Here is a 17,542-nt window from a genome sequence, read left to right on the forward strand (position 1 = left end):
TCTGCGGGCAGGGGGCTTATCAGAATCTGGAAGCCCCCTTTAACAAGGGGGCCCCTAGATCCCGCCCCCCCATGTGAATGAGTCTGCAGTACATGGTACCACTACTAATTCACAAAAAAAAGTAAAAGTGTAATGTAAAAAAACACAGTACAGGGTCTTTGACAAGTCCTTTAATAAAACAATGTCCCCCGAAGTAGCTCCAACATCAATCATGATGTCACGACGGCGACCCAAAAAAAGAAAAAAAAAAGGTTCCGCACCCGTCAGAAGCTAACCAGCGTTATGCAGAAGACAGCCTGACAGTTCTTATATAGGTAAGGGGCGGGGCCAGCCGGGGACATCAAGCATGTGACATGGGGCAGAGTCACTCAGATGATGTTCCTGGCTGGCCCCGCCCCTTACCTATATAAGAACTGTCACCCTGTCTCCTGTGTAACGCTGGTTAGTGTCTGTGGAGAGACAGGGTGAAAGTTCTTATATAGGTAAGGGGCGGGGCCAGCCAGGAACATCATCTGAGTGACTCTGCCCCATGTCACATGCTTGATGTCCCCGGCTGGTCCCGCCCCTTACCTGTATAAGAACTGTCACCCTGTCTCTCCACAGAGACTAACCAGCGTTACACAGGAGACAGGGTGACAGTTCTTATATAGGTAAGGGGCGGGGTTACCCCTTAACATCCATACCAGACGCAAAGGGCTAGGTATGGATGCGAGGGGGGACCCCAAGCTGTTTTTTTTTTATTTTTTTATAATTCCCAGCAATACTTTTACATTCAGCTGTCAGTGGGGAAATCCGCCGACAGCTGAAACATGAACGCTGCATTGGTTTTCACTACTAAAACGACGCATGAGTTGATAAAATAACTCAGGCGGGATTTTAGGAGCAACAACCATGTGTTAATGTTTAAGCTGTCAGCGGGTTTCCCCACTGACAGCTGAATGTAAAATAATTTCCTTTATTAAATAAATAATAAAAAAAACAGTGTGGGGTCCCCCCTCCCATCCATACAAAGCCCTTCGGGTCTGGTATGGATATTAAGGGGTAACCCCATGCCGAAATTAAAAAAAAAAAAAAGCGTGGAGTCCCCCCCAAAATCCATACCAGACCCTTATCCGAGTATGCAGCCCGGCAGGCCAGGAAAGGGGGGGGATGAGCGAGCGCCCCTCCCTCCTGAACCATACCAGGCCACACGCCCTCAACATGGGGGGGTGCTCCCCCCCCAAAGCATCTTGTCCCCATGTTGATGGGGACAAGGGCCTCTTCCCCACAACCCTGGCTGGTGGTTGTGGGGGTCTGCGGGTGGGGGGCTTATCAGAATCTGGAAGCCCCCTTTAACAAGGGGGCCCCCAGATCCCGCCCCCCTATGTGAATAAGTCTACAGTACATGGTACCGCTACTAATTCACAAAAAAGCAAAAGTGTAGTGTAAAAAAACACAGTACAGGGTCTTTGACAAGTCCTTTAATAAAACAATGCCCTCCGAAGTAGATCCAATGTCAATCACGGCGACCCGAAAAAAGAAAAAAAAAAACTCAGCTCTAGACAGAGGCTAGCTGCCTTATGCAGTGAGTCTCTCTCTCTGACAGTTCTTATATATTTAAGGGGCGGGGCCAGCAAGGGACATCATCTGAGTGACCCCGCCCCATGTCACATGCTTGCTGTCCCCGGCTGGCCCTGCCCCTTACCTATATAAGAACTGTCATACTGTCTCCTGCATAAAGCTGGTTAGCCTCAGTGGAGAGACAGGGTGACAGTTCTTAAATAGGTAAGGGGCGGGGCCAGCCGGGGACATCATCCGAGTGACCCCGCCCCATGTAACATCATTGATGTCATGCTCGCTCGTCCCCCCCCCTTTCCTGACCTGCATGCTTGGATAAGGGTCTGGTATGGATATTGGGGGGGACTCCACACTGTTTTTTTTTTTACATTTCGGCGTGGAGTTACCCCTTAATATCCATACCAGACCTGAAGGGCTTGTAATGGCTAGATGACTGAGTCAGAGCGACTACAAAATTGCAGCTCTTGTGGGATGCTCCTGGTCTGCAGTTTGTCAGGACCTACCAAAAGTAATCCAAGGAAGGAAAACTGGTGGACCAGTGACAAGATCACGGGTGGTCAAGACTCATCAATGCATGTTTGGAGGGAAGGCTGACCAGTATAGATGATCTGAATCAATAGAAGAGCTACTGTAGCTCAAATTGCTGGAAAAAAATCAATGCTGGTTCTATTAGAAAGGTGTCAAAATATACAGAACATTGTCATTTGTGAATAGGGATGTGTAGCCACAGACCGGTCTGGTGCCCATGCTGACTTGTGTGTACAGACAATAGTACCTACAATGGGCATGTGAGCATTAGAACTGGACTGTGGAAGCAATGGAAGAAGGTGTTTTGGAGGTGTTGACTTGACCTCCAAATTCTCCAGATCTCAATCCAGTTGAGCATCTGTAGGATGTGCTAAAAAAAAACAAGTCTGATCAATGGATGCCCCACCTCACAATTTACAGAACTTAAAGTGGAACTATCCTCACCTCAACTCCAGCGATGCAGCGTCCTTGAACTCCCTGGCAGCTGACAAATTTGGGCGGCTGGATTCCGGGCCTCAATTGCCGCCAGATTTGTCAATGTCGAATTTGGACAGGGAGCTACAAGTGCATGACTCACTGTACATGGGTGGACAGGCAGGTAAGTAACTTTAATGCAGAAAAGACAGAACAAGTCTCTTCTGCATTAACCACTTGCTGCCTGCCTGCATTGTACTGCGGACGAGTGGCAAGTACAGACAGAGCGACGTACTCATACATTGTTCTATTCATAAGGGTTCACAGCGTGCATTCATGTGCCCCCCTCCATCCAGGAGATGTTTGTCAGTGAGTTCCAGCCAATTTTTTTTTCCCAGGACTCTGCTGATCTCCTGCAATGAATGGAGAAGCTGCGCTGTGCCTGTATTTGTAAATACAGGCACAGGATTCAGCTGGATCTTCTCTTCCTGGAACCTTTTCATTCCAGGGAGAGAAGACAACACAAAGCAGCACATTTACACTCACATGTTAGGTAGACACATTTTAACCCCTTGATTGCCATTTTTAACACTTTGATTACCCCCTGTCACTCAGTCGGTGCAATTAGTACAGTGTCAGTGTATAGTATTTTTCACTGATCACTGTATTACTGTCATTAACAATGTCAGAGAGCATCAGATAGTGCCAGGGTCAGTTAGCGCCCCTCCCAGCCAGGGTTAGCTAGCGTTATATTGTCCACACACTATCACACTCATGCTATAGGTTGTTGATCACCGCCATTACTAGTATAGTGTTTGTACAGATCAATATATTTATCACGAATTGAACTATACTAGTGCCCCCTTAGTATAGTATCCCCAAAAATGCAGTGTTAGTAGGATCAGCCCCGTTCACTGCCAGAACTAGCGTTTAGCTACTTGTGGGCCAATGCAATTTATTCACACAACAATATATCGTCGCCAACCCAAATTCAGCTCTCTCCAGACCATTTGCATGGAAACTTATCGCGGTTCCCGAATTTATAGCTTTTTTTAGGCCTAACCCTCAACATGGGCAGTAAAAAAAGAATGAGTTGCGGTATTATTGGTCCATAGACCCAATTCATCATGTGCCCGTGTTCTCTGCTGCAATGGCCAGGAATAGATATGAGAAAATAATGTTCTTCATGCATTTCAGTGATAACACTCTGTTGTCCTTGGGGAGACCCTGAACATGACTGGCTCTACAAAATTCGGCCCCTCATAAACCACCTCACTGAGAAGTTTGCAAATGTGTATATGCCCCACAAAACATCTGCATGGATTAGTCCCTCACACATTTTATCTTCATTCTTGTTTTATCTACATTCAGTATCTTCGCAGCAAGCATGCCAGATATGGGGTCAAACTGTATAAGCTCTGTGAGAGGGCCACAGGGTATGCATACAATTTAAGGGATTATGAGAGAAGAGACAGTGAAGTAGAGCCCCCCGACTGCCCAGACTACATGGGGAGCAGTGTCAAGATAGTATGGGACTTGATGTCGCTTTTGTTCTGCAAAGGGTATGTGGACAACCACTATACAAGCGTGCCTCTATTTAGACGTTTATACAATCTTGGAATTGGCTCATGTGGTACTGCGCAACCTAATCACTGGGGCTTCCCCCAACAATTTGTAAACACCCAACTTAGTAAGGGGGAGAAAGCCTGCTTGAGAAATGCTGAATTGCTCGCATTGAAGTGGAAAGACTAAAATCCTGTCTTCCATTCATACAGACATGTAGTCCCAAATTAACATGGCATCTGGTGTTGAGAAACCCCTCTGTGTCCAGGACTATAACTTTAACATAGGAGGGATGAACATCAACGACCAAATGATGAATTCAATACCTAGTTTCCTGCAAAGTTCGACACTGGTGCAAAAATATTTCTATTTATTTATTTCAATTGGCTAACATAATGCTTTTGTAATTTAAGAAGCAACTGGATGAAGTGGATCCTTCCTAAAATTTCAGGAAGAGATAATTATGTCCCTTTTGTATCCAGAAGGTGCTGTGGCCCAAACCCTCAACCTAGATGCAGTGAGCCGGCTGCATGAGAGGCATTTTCCAGATGTCCTCTCTGGTATCCCAACCCAAACGTCACCCCAAACAAGATGTTGTGTTTGTAGCAGACACAGAATAAGATGTAACACCCCCTTTTTTGTCCCTCCAGTCCTAACCAACCTGGTCTCTGAATCAAAGACTGCTTCTGTTGTTACCCCACTGTTGTGATCCGCCAGGTGGTGCCTCTGGCAGTCCACTGGACAGACCTACCCAAAGCGTGGAATCTAAGTCCCGGTCTGTGCTTTCACCAGGGCCCCTGATGGTGGGGATGGACTTGTAACAGACCAGGGCCAGGTCACGACCTCCGAGCAGGCCTACCAGTGGCAGAGGCAACCTCCGGGGATGTATAGGTACCGGGAGAGCCAGATGTGAGGAGGGCGGCGGGACCTAGCAGGATGGGTCATGAGCAGCGGTCCCATGGGGTAAGCGAGGTACAGAATCGGCAAGCAAAGAGTAGTCAGGTCACACACAGGGTCAGCAGGATAAGTCAGTCCACAGATAGGTCAAACAAGCCGGGGATCAGGAGTGGAGAAGGCAGAGTTAGTCAGGGCAATCCGAGTCAAATGCAGGAGAAGGCAGTGTAGTCAGGACAATCCGGGTCAAAGCACAGGAGAAGGCAGCGTAGTCAGGGTCAATCAGGGTCAAATTCAGGTACAGGAACTCAGGATCACAGATAGACCTTGCGGCGATTAGTGACAGTGCAGGGCATCTTTAAATATTGCACCCTGCACTGTCATTGGCCGTCCAGGATGCGCCCCCGGGCTGTCATTGGCCGCCCGAGGTGCGCCCACGGCTCCTACTGCGCATGCGCGGCGTCCTGTCATCTGTGGCTCGCCGGGACCTGGTGCTTGTGTCCTGGCGTGAGATGTCACCAGTGCGCGTGCGCCGGCCGACAGGACGCCGCGATCCCTGACATTGCCCCCCCCCATGGTGCACCCTGCGGGAGCCCCACCGATCTCTCCACCGCGGGTGGCCACGAAAAAATTCCCGGATGAGCCTGGGGGCGTGAACATTCTGGATGGGCTCCCATGAGTTCTCCTCAGGGCCATAACCCTTCCATTTTATCAGGAACTGTGTCTGGCCCCCCCTCTTTCGGCAACTGAGAATAGTTTCTACTTCATATTCTTCTTGTTCACCTATGGTGACTGCCTCGGGAGATCTGGATTCGCGATCCGGGAAGGAATCCGGTCTGGATGGTTTCAGGAGAGACACATGGAACACAGGGTGTATTTTGAAAGATTCCGGGAGCTCGAGTTCGTAGGCCACTTCGTTGATTACCCGTTTAATTGGGAACGGGCCAAGGTACTTCGGTCCTAGCTTCCTTGAAGGACACAGCATCTTCAAGTTGGTCGTAGCCAACCAAACCTGATCCCCTGGCTGGAGCAACAGCTCTCCTCTTCTCTTCCTGTCGAACGCCTTTTTACTGTCTTCTTGGGCTTTAGTGATGGCCTCCTGAATCGTCTTGTTATTGACAGAAAAGAAATGCAAGACATCTTGAGATGCTGGTACCAGATTTTCGGGCATCAGGTCAGGGAGAAATGTAGGATGATATCCGAAATTGGTAAAGAACGGGGACTGTCCCGTAGCTGAGTGGTTCGAGTTATTATAGGCAAATTCTGCAGAAGGCAACAGTGTTAGCCAGTCGTCCTGAAGGTAGGAGGTGTAGCATCTTAGGTACTGTTCCAATGTTTGATTGGTCCTTTCCGTTTGCCCGTTGGTCTGTGGGTGGTAAGCGGATGACAGTGACAGCTTGATGTGAACTGGACTCCCCGATCCGATACTATATCTTCGGGAACCCCATGTAGCCTCACTACTTCCTTAATGAATATCCGTGCAGTCTCCGGCGCCGACGGTGTCCTTTCCAGGGGCACGAAATGAGCCATCTTTGAAAAGCGATCCACGATCACCATTATTGCAGTGTAGCCTTGAGATGGTGGGAGTTCGACTACAAAATCCATGGCAATCATTTGCCAGGCCCGTTTGGGTATTGGCAATGGACGCAACAATCCCCAGGCCTTGCTTCTGGAGGGCTTGTTCCTTTGGCAGGTGGGACAGGTCTGGACGTAGCGCTCGCAGTCCTTGACCATGTTTGGCCACCAGAACGAGCGCTGCAGTAGCTCCTGAGTTTTCATCACCCCAAAGTGCCCTGCCATTGGATGGTCGTGGCAGTGCCCCAGGACCAAAGTTTGAACTCCTTCTGGCACCACGATCCGATTTTCCTTCCAAAGCAGGTTCTGGAGGGGCGACCCAGGCGGGACTGGCAGTCCTACGGAAGCGTCAATCAGTCTGGAGCGAAGTTCCGTTTGCAGGACGAGGAAGCTTCCGGACGGTAAAATTGTGTCAGGTAACACTGTATCGTCGGGGTCCTCAAACATGCGGGACAGAGCGTCTGGTTTCGTATTCTTAGACCCAGGTCGGTACGTTATATGAAAGACAAACCAAGAGAAGAAAAGAGCCCATCTCGCCTGGCGTGGTCTCAGTCGTTTTGCCGTTCTTAAATATTCGAGGTTTTTATGATCCGTGAATATTAGGATTGGGTGTGTGGCTCCTTCCAGGAAATACCTCCATTCTTCTAGAGCGGACTTAATGGCCAGGAGTTCCCGATCTCCAATATCATAATTTCGCTCCGCCGGTGTCAACTTCCTGGAGAAGAACGCCACAGGATGCAGTAGCTCTGTCAGGGCTCCCGGGTATGACCAGAGGTGTGTGACTGACGCAGGGAAACGCAGACTTCAGATATGTGATAAACAATATAATTTATTAACACTAAGAATACAAACATAAACGCAGTGCAATACTAAAACATAATACAGTGCAAGCAAACCAAACCAACCACCCACAGATAACAGTACATACAAGCAAGCGTCGTCAGGCAGGCCGGGTCAATATCAATAGGGCAGGTAGGTACAGGGGGAGCAAGCGGAGATTGGTCGGGGTCACAGACCAGGTTCAGCAGGTAGCAAGCAGCGTAGTACAGAGGGTCAGGCAGAGGGATGGTCAGGGTCACAAGCCAGGGATCAGAACAGGTAGCAAGCAGCGTGGTACAGAGGGTCAGGCAGAGGGATGGTCAGGGTCACAAGCCAGGGATCAGAACAGGTAGCAAGCAGCGTGGTACAGAGGGTCAGGCAGAGGGATGGTCAGGGTCACAAGCCAGGGATCAGAACAGGTAGCAAGCAGCGTGGTACAGAGGGTCAGGCAGAGGGATGGTCAGGAGCGAGCCGGGATCAGAGCAGGAGAAGTCAGCAGTGGTTCAGATCAGGCAGGGTCAGCAAAGGAACAGAAACAGGATGCAGGACAGATACAGGGCCCAGGACAAACACAACACCAAGGCAGAGTCTGCAGGTCTGGCCATCCCTTAAATACACCAGTATAATCAGTTCCAGGTGTTTGCTGGCTGAAAGGTTGAGTCTCTGATTGCTGGGAGCACCCACTGGCCAGCCCTGGTACTGCAGATCAAAAGGCAGGTGAGTCCCACCATTGCTGGCCAGTCCATTCCTGACAAGCTCCTTGGTACCATTCCTTTGGGAAAGAATCGCTCCTACCGCGTTTTCAGAGGTGTCCACTTCCAAAAGGTATGGGAGAGAAGAATCCAGATGGCAGAGAATGGGAGCAGAGGTAAACAATTTCTTGAGCGTGTTGAACGCAGTCTGAGCTTCGGAAGTCCATTTAAAACGGATTCCTTGTTTAGTCAGTTGCGTGATTGGAGAGACCAGCCCAGAGAAGTTCCTGACAAACTTTCTATAAAAGTTTGAGAATCCGATGAAACGCTGTACCCCCCGCTTATCGGCGGGTGTTGGCCAATCTAAGATCGCCGTGACTTTCTGGGGATCCATCGGGACCCCCGCGGGGAAGAGGACCAGTCCCAAGAACGTGATTTTACACTGTTCGAAACAGCATTTTTCTGCCTTGGCGTAAAGCCCGTGTTGGCGTAAACGTTCTAAGACCCTTGCCACATGATCCCTAAGAGCCTCCAGTGAGGCAGAAAATATCAGGATGTGTCTAGGTAGACAACCACGAAGACATCGAGGAAATCACGAAAAACGTCATTGATAAAGTGTTGGAAGGTGGCCGGTGCCCGAACGGCATCACCAGATATTGAAAATGACCGAATCTCGTATGAAAAGCTGTCTTTCATTCATCCCCCTCCCTGTTACGAACAAGGTTATATGCCCCCCGCAGGTCTAATTTAGTAAAAGTTGTTGCTGACCCTAATCTCTGGAGGAGCTCGGGAACCAGAGGTAATGGATAGCGATTTTTTACCGTGATCTTATTCAGAGGGCCGTAACGATTTGTCTTTTTTTTCTACAAAGAACAACCCAGCCCCGGCTGGGGACGTGGACGGGCGAATAAATCCCTTCCGAAGATTGTCATCAATATACTCCCTCAAAACTCCTGATTCTAGTTCAGATAAAGGGAAAATGCGACTAAACAAAATCTCAGACCCGGGTAGGAGGTCTATGGGGCAATCGTATGAACGGTGCGGGGGAAGAATGTCTGCTCCTCGCTTACTGAACACGTCTAGGAAATCATGGTAGGCCGGAGGGATAGCCTGAGAAAGATCTGTATTACCATCCATGCACAGAAGAAACCGGGGGGGCCACGGACCCTGGGACGTGGCAGTGACCCAGGCAGTATGGTGACCAAAATTGAACCGTTCCTTTCTCCCAATCAATCTGGGGGTTATGGGCCCGCAGCCAAGGAAGCCCCAGAATGATTGGGAAAAGGGGGGATGTGATGGCATCCAGACGGAGGAACTCTTGATGATGGTCTGCCATCGTGGTAAAAATAGGAGGCGTCTCCTGATCCACCACCCCTGATTTTATGCTAGACCCGTCTGCCAGGAAGATGTTAAACCCCCTTTCTTTGGTCTGGAGGGGGATTTTTTGCTGGTGAGCAAAAGTAAGATCGATGAAACAACTACATGCTCCCGAATCAATGATTGCGGTCACTGACAAGGTTCCTCTGGGGAGCTGTAAAGACACAGGTATTGCCAGGTAACTATATTGATCACCCCTTTCTGTAGGTAAAGGAAAAAAACAGGAAGCGGACTTACTCATTTTTGCAGGACAGGAGCGCACCTGGTGACCAGCTTCCCCACAGTACAGACATAGGTTCTGTGATCGTCTCCTCTGACGTTCCTTGGCCGATAAAGTGGAACAGGCCAGTCCCAGTTGCATGGGTTCCGAGGTGTCCCCTGCTTCCGTGCTCCGGGTATGGTTCCCTGGGGTTGGAGCTGCTTCTCTCTGTGGAATCCATGCCACCCTTTAACCCTGGCTGCTCCTTTCCAGGCGATGCTCTCTCAGTCTGCGGTCAATTTGGATGGCCAACTCTATCAGTTTCTCAAGAGAGTCAGGTAGGCCTACTCGTGCTAATTCATCTTTTAACGACTCAAACAGCCCGATGCGGAACTGGTGACATAATGCCGCATCGTTCCATCTGGTATCTCCCATCCAACGCCTAAACTCGGACGCATATTCTTCGGCTGCCCGGCGGCCTTGCCGCAGAGAGTATAGGGTAGCCTCTGCGGAAGCAGCCCGCTGGGGGTCGTCATATAGGACAGCCATGGCCTGAAAGAACTCAGTCACAAAATCAAGATGGGGGTCGCGCTTCTCCATCAGACGGTGAGCCCAATCCTGGGGCTCATCCTGAAGGAGAGAGATTATAAACCCCACCTTGACGGTCTCGGCGGTGAACGTGCGGGGCTGCAAGTCAAAAAATAAAGTGCATGCGTTCTGGAAGGCCTGGAAGCGGCTTCGGTCTCCACGGAATCGTTCCGGCAGGGGAACGTCGGGTTCGGGAGCTAGGGGTGCAGCAACTGCTCCGGATGCTGGGGTAGCGGGTGACTCCGCAGTTGCGGGACTCGGAGCAGGAGGAGTCAGGGTGGCTAACGTCTCCATGCAGTCCTCAAGACGGGTGCAGTGGCTGTGAAAATTCTGGACGGCCTGGGTCAGAGTTGCCAGGTGCTGGCATTTATCCTCTAGGGACGCCGGTCCTCTTCCTGGCTCTGTCATGGCCGCAAGGTACTGTTATGATCCGCCAGGTGGTGCCTCTGGCAGTCCACTGGACAGACCTACCCAAAGCGTGGAATCTAAGTCCCGGTCTGTGCTTTCACCAGGGCCCCTGATGGTGGGGATGGACTTGTAACAGACCAGGGCCAGGTCACGACCTCCGAGCAGGCCTACCAGTGGCAGAGGCAACCTCTGGGGATGTATAGGTACCGGAAGAGCCAGATGTGAGGAGGACGGCGGGACCTAGCAGGATGGGTCACGAGCAGCGGTCCCGTGGGGTAAGTGAGGTACAGAATCGGCAAGCAAAGAGTAGTCAGGTCACACACAGGGTCAGCAGGATAAGTCAGTCCGCAGATAGGTCAAACAAGCCGGGGATCAGGAGTGGAGAAGGCAGCGTCAGTCAGGGCAATCCGAGTCAAATGCAGGAGAAGGCAGCGTAGTCAGGACAATCCGGGTCAAAGCACAGGAGAAGGCAGCGTAGTCAGGGTCAATCAGGGTCAAATGCAGGTACAGGAACTCAGGATCACAGATAGACCTTGCGGCGATTAGTGACAGTGCAGGGCATCTTTAAATATTGCGCCCTGCACTGTCATTGGCCGTCCAGGATGCGCCCCCGTGCTGTCATTGGCCGCCCGCGGCGCGCCCGCGGCTCCTACTGCACATGCGCGGCGTCCTGTCATCTGTGGCTCGCCGGGACCTGGTGCTTGTGTCCCGGCGTGAGCCGTCGCCAGTGCACGTGCGCCGGCCGACAGGACACTGCGATCCCTGACACCCACACACTAATGGAGTATTATTAAAGAGTACAGCATGGCACCGTCTAGAGCACATTTTCACAATTATCACAAGGGCCTCAAAGGATGTTAGATAGTCAGGAAACTGTCTATCGCATTTTGAGAGACCCTAAAATCAGAGGCTCTTCCTATAAGTTACAAAAAAAGTTAAAAAAGAAAAGTTAAAAAAGTTATTTTCGTGCTCGCTGTCGTTCTGGACCCCTCTCTGAAAGCCCAACCTCTGCTGACACCAGAAAGTTCCTTTGACCAGAGTAAATTAACACCAGAAAGTAAACTCATACACAGATTAGAGAAAACGGATATAACGTTTATACTGAACTTCAATGTAAAGTTGGTTGAACAGTACAACCTTGTATTGATACTTGGAAAGGCAATAATTACTCTTATAAGTTCTAAGCAAAAAAGTAACACATATAGCAGAAGCTCATTCAATGTTAGCAAGTTTGCTTTCAGAAATTAACCCAGTACCTCCGACCTGAGGTGGTAGCAACCCCAGTGAGCTATAGGAACTAGCAACAATGAGACTAGCTTGCTTTGGGCCCTAAGAGTCTGATGGCAAAGTTTAAATCTGAGGTAAAAGAGCTCTTTGACCAGGGTGGTCAAAGTCCTTTTAAGTGCAGTGGGGACTCTTCTGCGCACTTGCTGGGGCTCAGTTGGTGCACAAATAAGCAGGACTGTAGGTGATAGTTCCTGACAGGATTGATACAAAGGGGAGGGAGAAGAAAGTATAAGGACTTTCCTTTTAAATTACACTTGGCTTGCGTGTTGTCTCCTTTATTGTGCTTGGAAAAAAGCAGCTTTTAGGCAAATAAAGTGTTAAACTGACAAATGAGCTTGTTGAAAAAAGGGTAACTCCACTCTGGGATGCGATGGCCAATGGCAATGGTGGTAGAAGTTCCTTTAGGAGGATAGGCCAATGGTTCAGGGAGCACTGATGTGTTCTGGCCAACAGGAGGCGTGCACTGTGGCCAGCGCTGATGATTTAACTGTACTGCAAAATGTGTTCAACAGCAGTGGCTATGGGAACTAGCCTGCAATGTTAATGGAAAGCAAGATCCACAACTGTGTGCAGATAAAGTAGCAGGTATGAGGAGAATGTCAGTGTTCTCTTGCTTAACTGGTGTATGGGGCACTCTCACCCGATCGATGGCTTCCAGCAGTTACTGGCTGTCCCTCTCTTAGCGGATGGGGGCCCCCACAGGTTCTCCAGCATCATGTGCAGTGTTCCGTCCAATCACTGCATTCAGGGTCGCCTGCTGGCAGACTGTCTTGCTGAACAAGGTGGCAAGGTCAGTGGTCAGCATCTCCTCCTTGCTTCTCCTCTCTCCAGCTCTGCAGCATGGTCCGGTTCTCTTGCAGTAGGCACCACTCTCTCTCTGTTTCCTCTCTCCAGCTCTCTTCCCTCTAACTTCAAGTCCAGTTTCCCAGGCTTCTGTACATATCTGCCTACCACCCACATGTCAGCACTTCTGGGAAAAATAGTCCTTTGATACACTGTTCCCCAGCCAAGTCCTGCGATTCATCATACAGGGTCCATGGGGCTACTCTGCAGAGTGTGAGTGCCACTGCAATTGCAGGACACTGCCATATTGTGTTATTTTTAACATCCTGCAGCTGACATTACAGCAAGGGTATTACAATTAAAAAAGTAAGAAAAAAAATTGTTGTTTTATTGAGTTAACGTTCTACTATTGCTGTGTTTTATTGTTGACTGTTGTTGTTCGCTTTTCAGGAACACCATTCACCTACAGCACCGATCTGTTTATTCTGACAGCAACAGGGTGTTGCTCTTAGAATATACGTCAGTGTGTGCAGCGCTGCTGGAGGAGATTTCTCATCTGCAGTTTAAAAAAAAACGTATATGCCAAAGCACGGTTGCCTGGGGTGGTCAGTGATTCAGCATATATTTTGTTTACTTTTTTTGACAGAGATTTCTTCATCCACATTGATCAATGTGAATGGAGGAATCTTTTAGGTTCTGTTTTTCATTCAGCCCATGGGCTGAATGAAAATCCGAACATTACATGAGTGCCCAACATTCAAAGTGGGTAGATGCAGGGCAGTATAGACTAATGGTGGACATACCACACACTTTTCATAGCAGAGATCTCTTCGTCCACATTGATCGATGCACATGGAGGAATCTGTTAGGTTCACTTTTTTTGTTCAGCCCACAGGCTGTATGAAAAAAAATAACATTACATACTTACCCAACAAGGACCAGTGACATACTGGTACATTGCTAGACAGAGTGGTTATACCAGGATGATGGCTGCAGCTTCAGGCATCATCCTGGTATCGTTTTTTTTCAGCCGGCAGTCGGCTTTCATGTAAAAGCAATTCTAGCAGCTAATTAGCCACAGGATTGCTTTTACAAGCAGCGGGAAGGAACAGCACACAGTCAACCCTTTGATTGCCGCAGATGTTAAGCCATAGTTGCCAACATTTTGAAAAAGGGGTGGGGCATTCATTTATGGCTGTGGCTTAGGCAGAAAAATATGGCCTATGGCCAAAAAGTGGGTGTGGTTTATATTAAGCTAAATATTGGGCATGGCTTAAAGGGGGTGTGGTTAAATAGAGTCAGAGATTTTCTTGGGCTCCCCTCATACAATTTTGCTCTCCACCCAACATCCCAAAAAATAAACACACACATAGACTTATCTAAAAAAACCTTTAATAATGTAAACATAAAGAACTGGTCCACATTGGAGGTTACAGCACATCATTACCTCTCACTGATTGGTTGCTAGAGGTTACTGCAGTTAGCACAGGGGAGAGAGACAGAGACTGCTTACATGGCACAAGAGATGGTCAGAGACTGTTTACATGGCACATGGATTGGACACATGGATTGAACAGAGACTTTGTACATGGCACAAGGGATGAACAGAGACTGCGTACATGGTGCAAGAGATGAACAGAGACTGCGTACATGGTGCAATAGATGGTCAGAGACTTCAGACATGGCACAAGAGATGGTCAGAGACTGCAGGTGTAGTATAGGAGATGATTAGAGACTGCGTAAATGGTGCAAGAGATGGCCAGAGATTTCAGACATGGCACAAGGGATGGTCAGAGGCTGCATACATGGCACAAGGGATGGTCAGAGACTGTGTACATGGCACAAGGGATGAACAGAGACTGCGTACATGGTGCAAGAGATGAACAGAGACTGCGTACATGGTGCAAGAGATGGTCAGAGACTGCAGACATGGCACAAGAGATGGTCAGAGATTGCACACATGGCACAAGAGATGGTCAGTGACTGCGTACATGGCACAAGAGCTGGCCAGAAACTGTGTACATGGCACAAGGGAAGAACAGACATGGCACAAGGGAGGTGCTCAGATCAAGGGTCTCGTATGAATTTAGGGGGAACCCCACGCTTTTTTCCCCCATTTTATGTCCACCTTAAAGGTCCTACGAGGCCTAAAGAGCCTAGTATGGCTTTTATGTGGAACCCCACACATTTTTTTTCCCTCATTTTTGGGAGGCGGGGTTACCCTTAAAAGTCCTACCTGAAAGGCCTGGTAGGGCTTTTAGGGGGAACCCCACACACTTTTAAAAAAAAAGAAATTTACTGCGGGGTCCCTCCTAACCTTCAACCAGACCTAAAGGGCCTGGTAAGGATTGGGGGGAACCCCACACTGTTTTTTTTTTATGTATTCTTTGTTCTTGCTTGTTATTTTATTATTATTTTTATTATTATTATTATTAGTATATATTTATGGGGGGTTTTTTCGGGGAGAGTACTCTCCCCTCTGTCTTATATAGTGTGGGGTGGGGACTGTGCACTGTGAGAACACAGTGCATTTTGGTGTGTTTGGTGGGAGAACATTTGGTGGCGCCTTCACACCGTAATCTTTCAGAGTTGTTCTTGATGAGTGCAGGATTGGACCCTGCTCTAAAAATTTTAATCATATGCACCTGTCACACTGTGTTGACAAAATGGGCCTTGGGTGTTGGTGGTGCCTGAACACTGTAACCCCTCACAGTTAATCTTGGTGAGCGCAAGAATGGGCCCTGCTGTTAAAAATTGTTAAAAATTAGAATTTTTTTTTTTAAAATCGAAATTACATGCACCTGTACAAACAGGTGAAGAAAAATTGGGCCTTGGGTGTTGGTGCTGCCCTAAACCAAAAACATTGTTGGAAGCTGGCATAATCACGATTCAGGAACAGGATAAGCAGCATAGGCTGTCTTCAAGGGATGCCAGATTCCTAATAAATTTAGTCAGTTACATCAGCATCAGGGTCTTGATAGCTGCTGTTGATCCAGGACTGATTCATTTTGATAAATGTCAACTGGTCAACAGAGTCTGTGGACAGACACACTCTTGTATCGATCACAAAACCTCCGGCAGCGCCGAATGTCCGTTTGGAAAGCACGCTGGATGCAGGACAGGCCAATAGCTCATGGCATATTGAGAAAGTTCTGGCCAGTGATCCATCCTCAAGACCCAGTAACCCAGTGGATTCTCAGTTGGATAGGTCTGCTTTTGCCCCTAAATAATCCTGCACCATATGATGCAGATGCTGCCGATGGGTGATTAAACCTAACAGCCCTGAGCTCTGACCACTTTTACTTTGACCGAACGAAGCCTCAGAAACACGTTGTCCAGGAAATGGTAACCTCCCAGTGTCTGGAAAGGTGTTACACAAACTTTTCTTCAAGGCGTCCTCAAGATCTTTCATCCTCTGCTCCCTCCAAGAAGGCAGGATGAGCTCTGCAACTTTACCCTCGTAACGTGGATCAAGAAGGGTTGCCAACCAGTAATTATCCTTCTCCTTAATACTAGTGCTGGGCTGAATGTTCGACTCGAACATTGACCTTTGTGTGTTCGCTGAAAACACAATGCACTGCAGCCTGACAGTGCATTGTGATTGGCCAAAGCATTGCACCTGACCTGTGCGCAAGCGGAGTAGGTTTTTTTTTTCTTTGTTCGGGTGTCGGCAGTGGCGGGCATCGTGACTGACTTTGGATCTACTATGGGGGGACTTTTTTTATTTTTAATAAAGGACTTGTCAAAGACTGTCTTCTGTCTTTTTTACACTACCCTTTTTTTTTGCATAGGTACCATGTACTGCATACTCATGCACATGGGAGGGTGTCCGGGATCTGGGTGGTTCCTGTTAAAGGGGCTTCCAGATTCTGATAAGCTCCCCACCCACAGCCCAGGGTTGTGAGGAAGAGGCCCTTGTCCCCATCACTATGGGGACAAGGTGCTTTGGGGGGGGAGCCCCCAAAGCACTCACCCATGTTGAGGGCATGTAGCCTGGTATTGTTTGGGGGGGATGCTCGCTCATCCCCCCCTTTCCTGACCTGTTGGGCTGCATGCTCAGATAAAAGTCTGGTATGGATTTTGGGGGGGACCCCCACACTATTTTGTTTTAAATTTTGGAGTGGGGATTCCCCTCAAAATCCATACCAGATTTTTTTTTGTCAGGCAATGCCAACAATTTTTTTTACCTTCAGCTGTCAGCTGAAACATGAATGAATGTTTAACTACTAAAATACCACATGACTTAATAATATAACTCATGCGGTATTTAAGTAACTGAGCGGAATCTTACCACATACTCAGATGCAGAAAGATACCGCTCAGTAAACTGTCTGTGTTCGAAGTTCGCGTACTGCTGTATGCTATCCTCTACTTCATTGCTACCACAATCCTCCTCCTCTTCCTCCTGTCTGTTCTGCGGCCCCATAGGAATGGTATCTGCATAAAGGGGGCTTTGAGAGGAAAGGGAGTCCTCCTCTTCCTCCCGCTGTTCTGCCTCAAGTGCCCTGTCCATAATTCCATGCAGCGTGTGCTCCAGCAGGAAGACTAGAGGGATATTGTCACTGATTCATGCATTGTTGCAGCTCACCATCCTTATGGCCTCCTCAAATGGTGATAGGACAGTGCATGCATCCTTTATCAGCAGCCACTAGCATGGCAAAAAAAAGCCAAGCTCCCCTGAGCCTGTTCTTGTGCCATACTCACACAGGTACTCATTGATGGCCCTCTGCTGCATGTGCAGCTGCTGCAGCATTGCCAATGTTGAGTTACACCTGGTGGGCATGTAACAAATGAGGCAGTTGGTGGGTAGGTTGAATTCCCATTCAATGTCAGCCAGCCGAACACTGGCCTTGTATGA

This window comes from Staurois parvus, unplaced genomic scaffold (genome assembly GCF_062004578.1).
Source record: "Staurois parvus isolate SC_StPar_1 unplaced genomic scaffold, SC_StPar_1.0 ptg000415l, whole genome shotgun sequence".
Classification (NCBI taxonomy): domain Eukaryota; kingdom Metazoa; phylum Chordata; class Amphibia; order Anura; family Ranidae; genus Staurois; species Staurois parvus.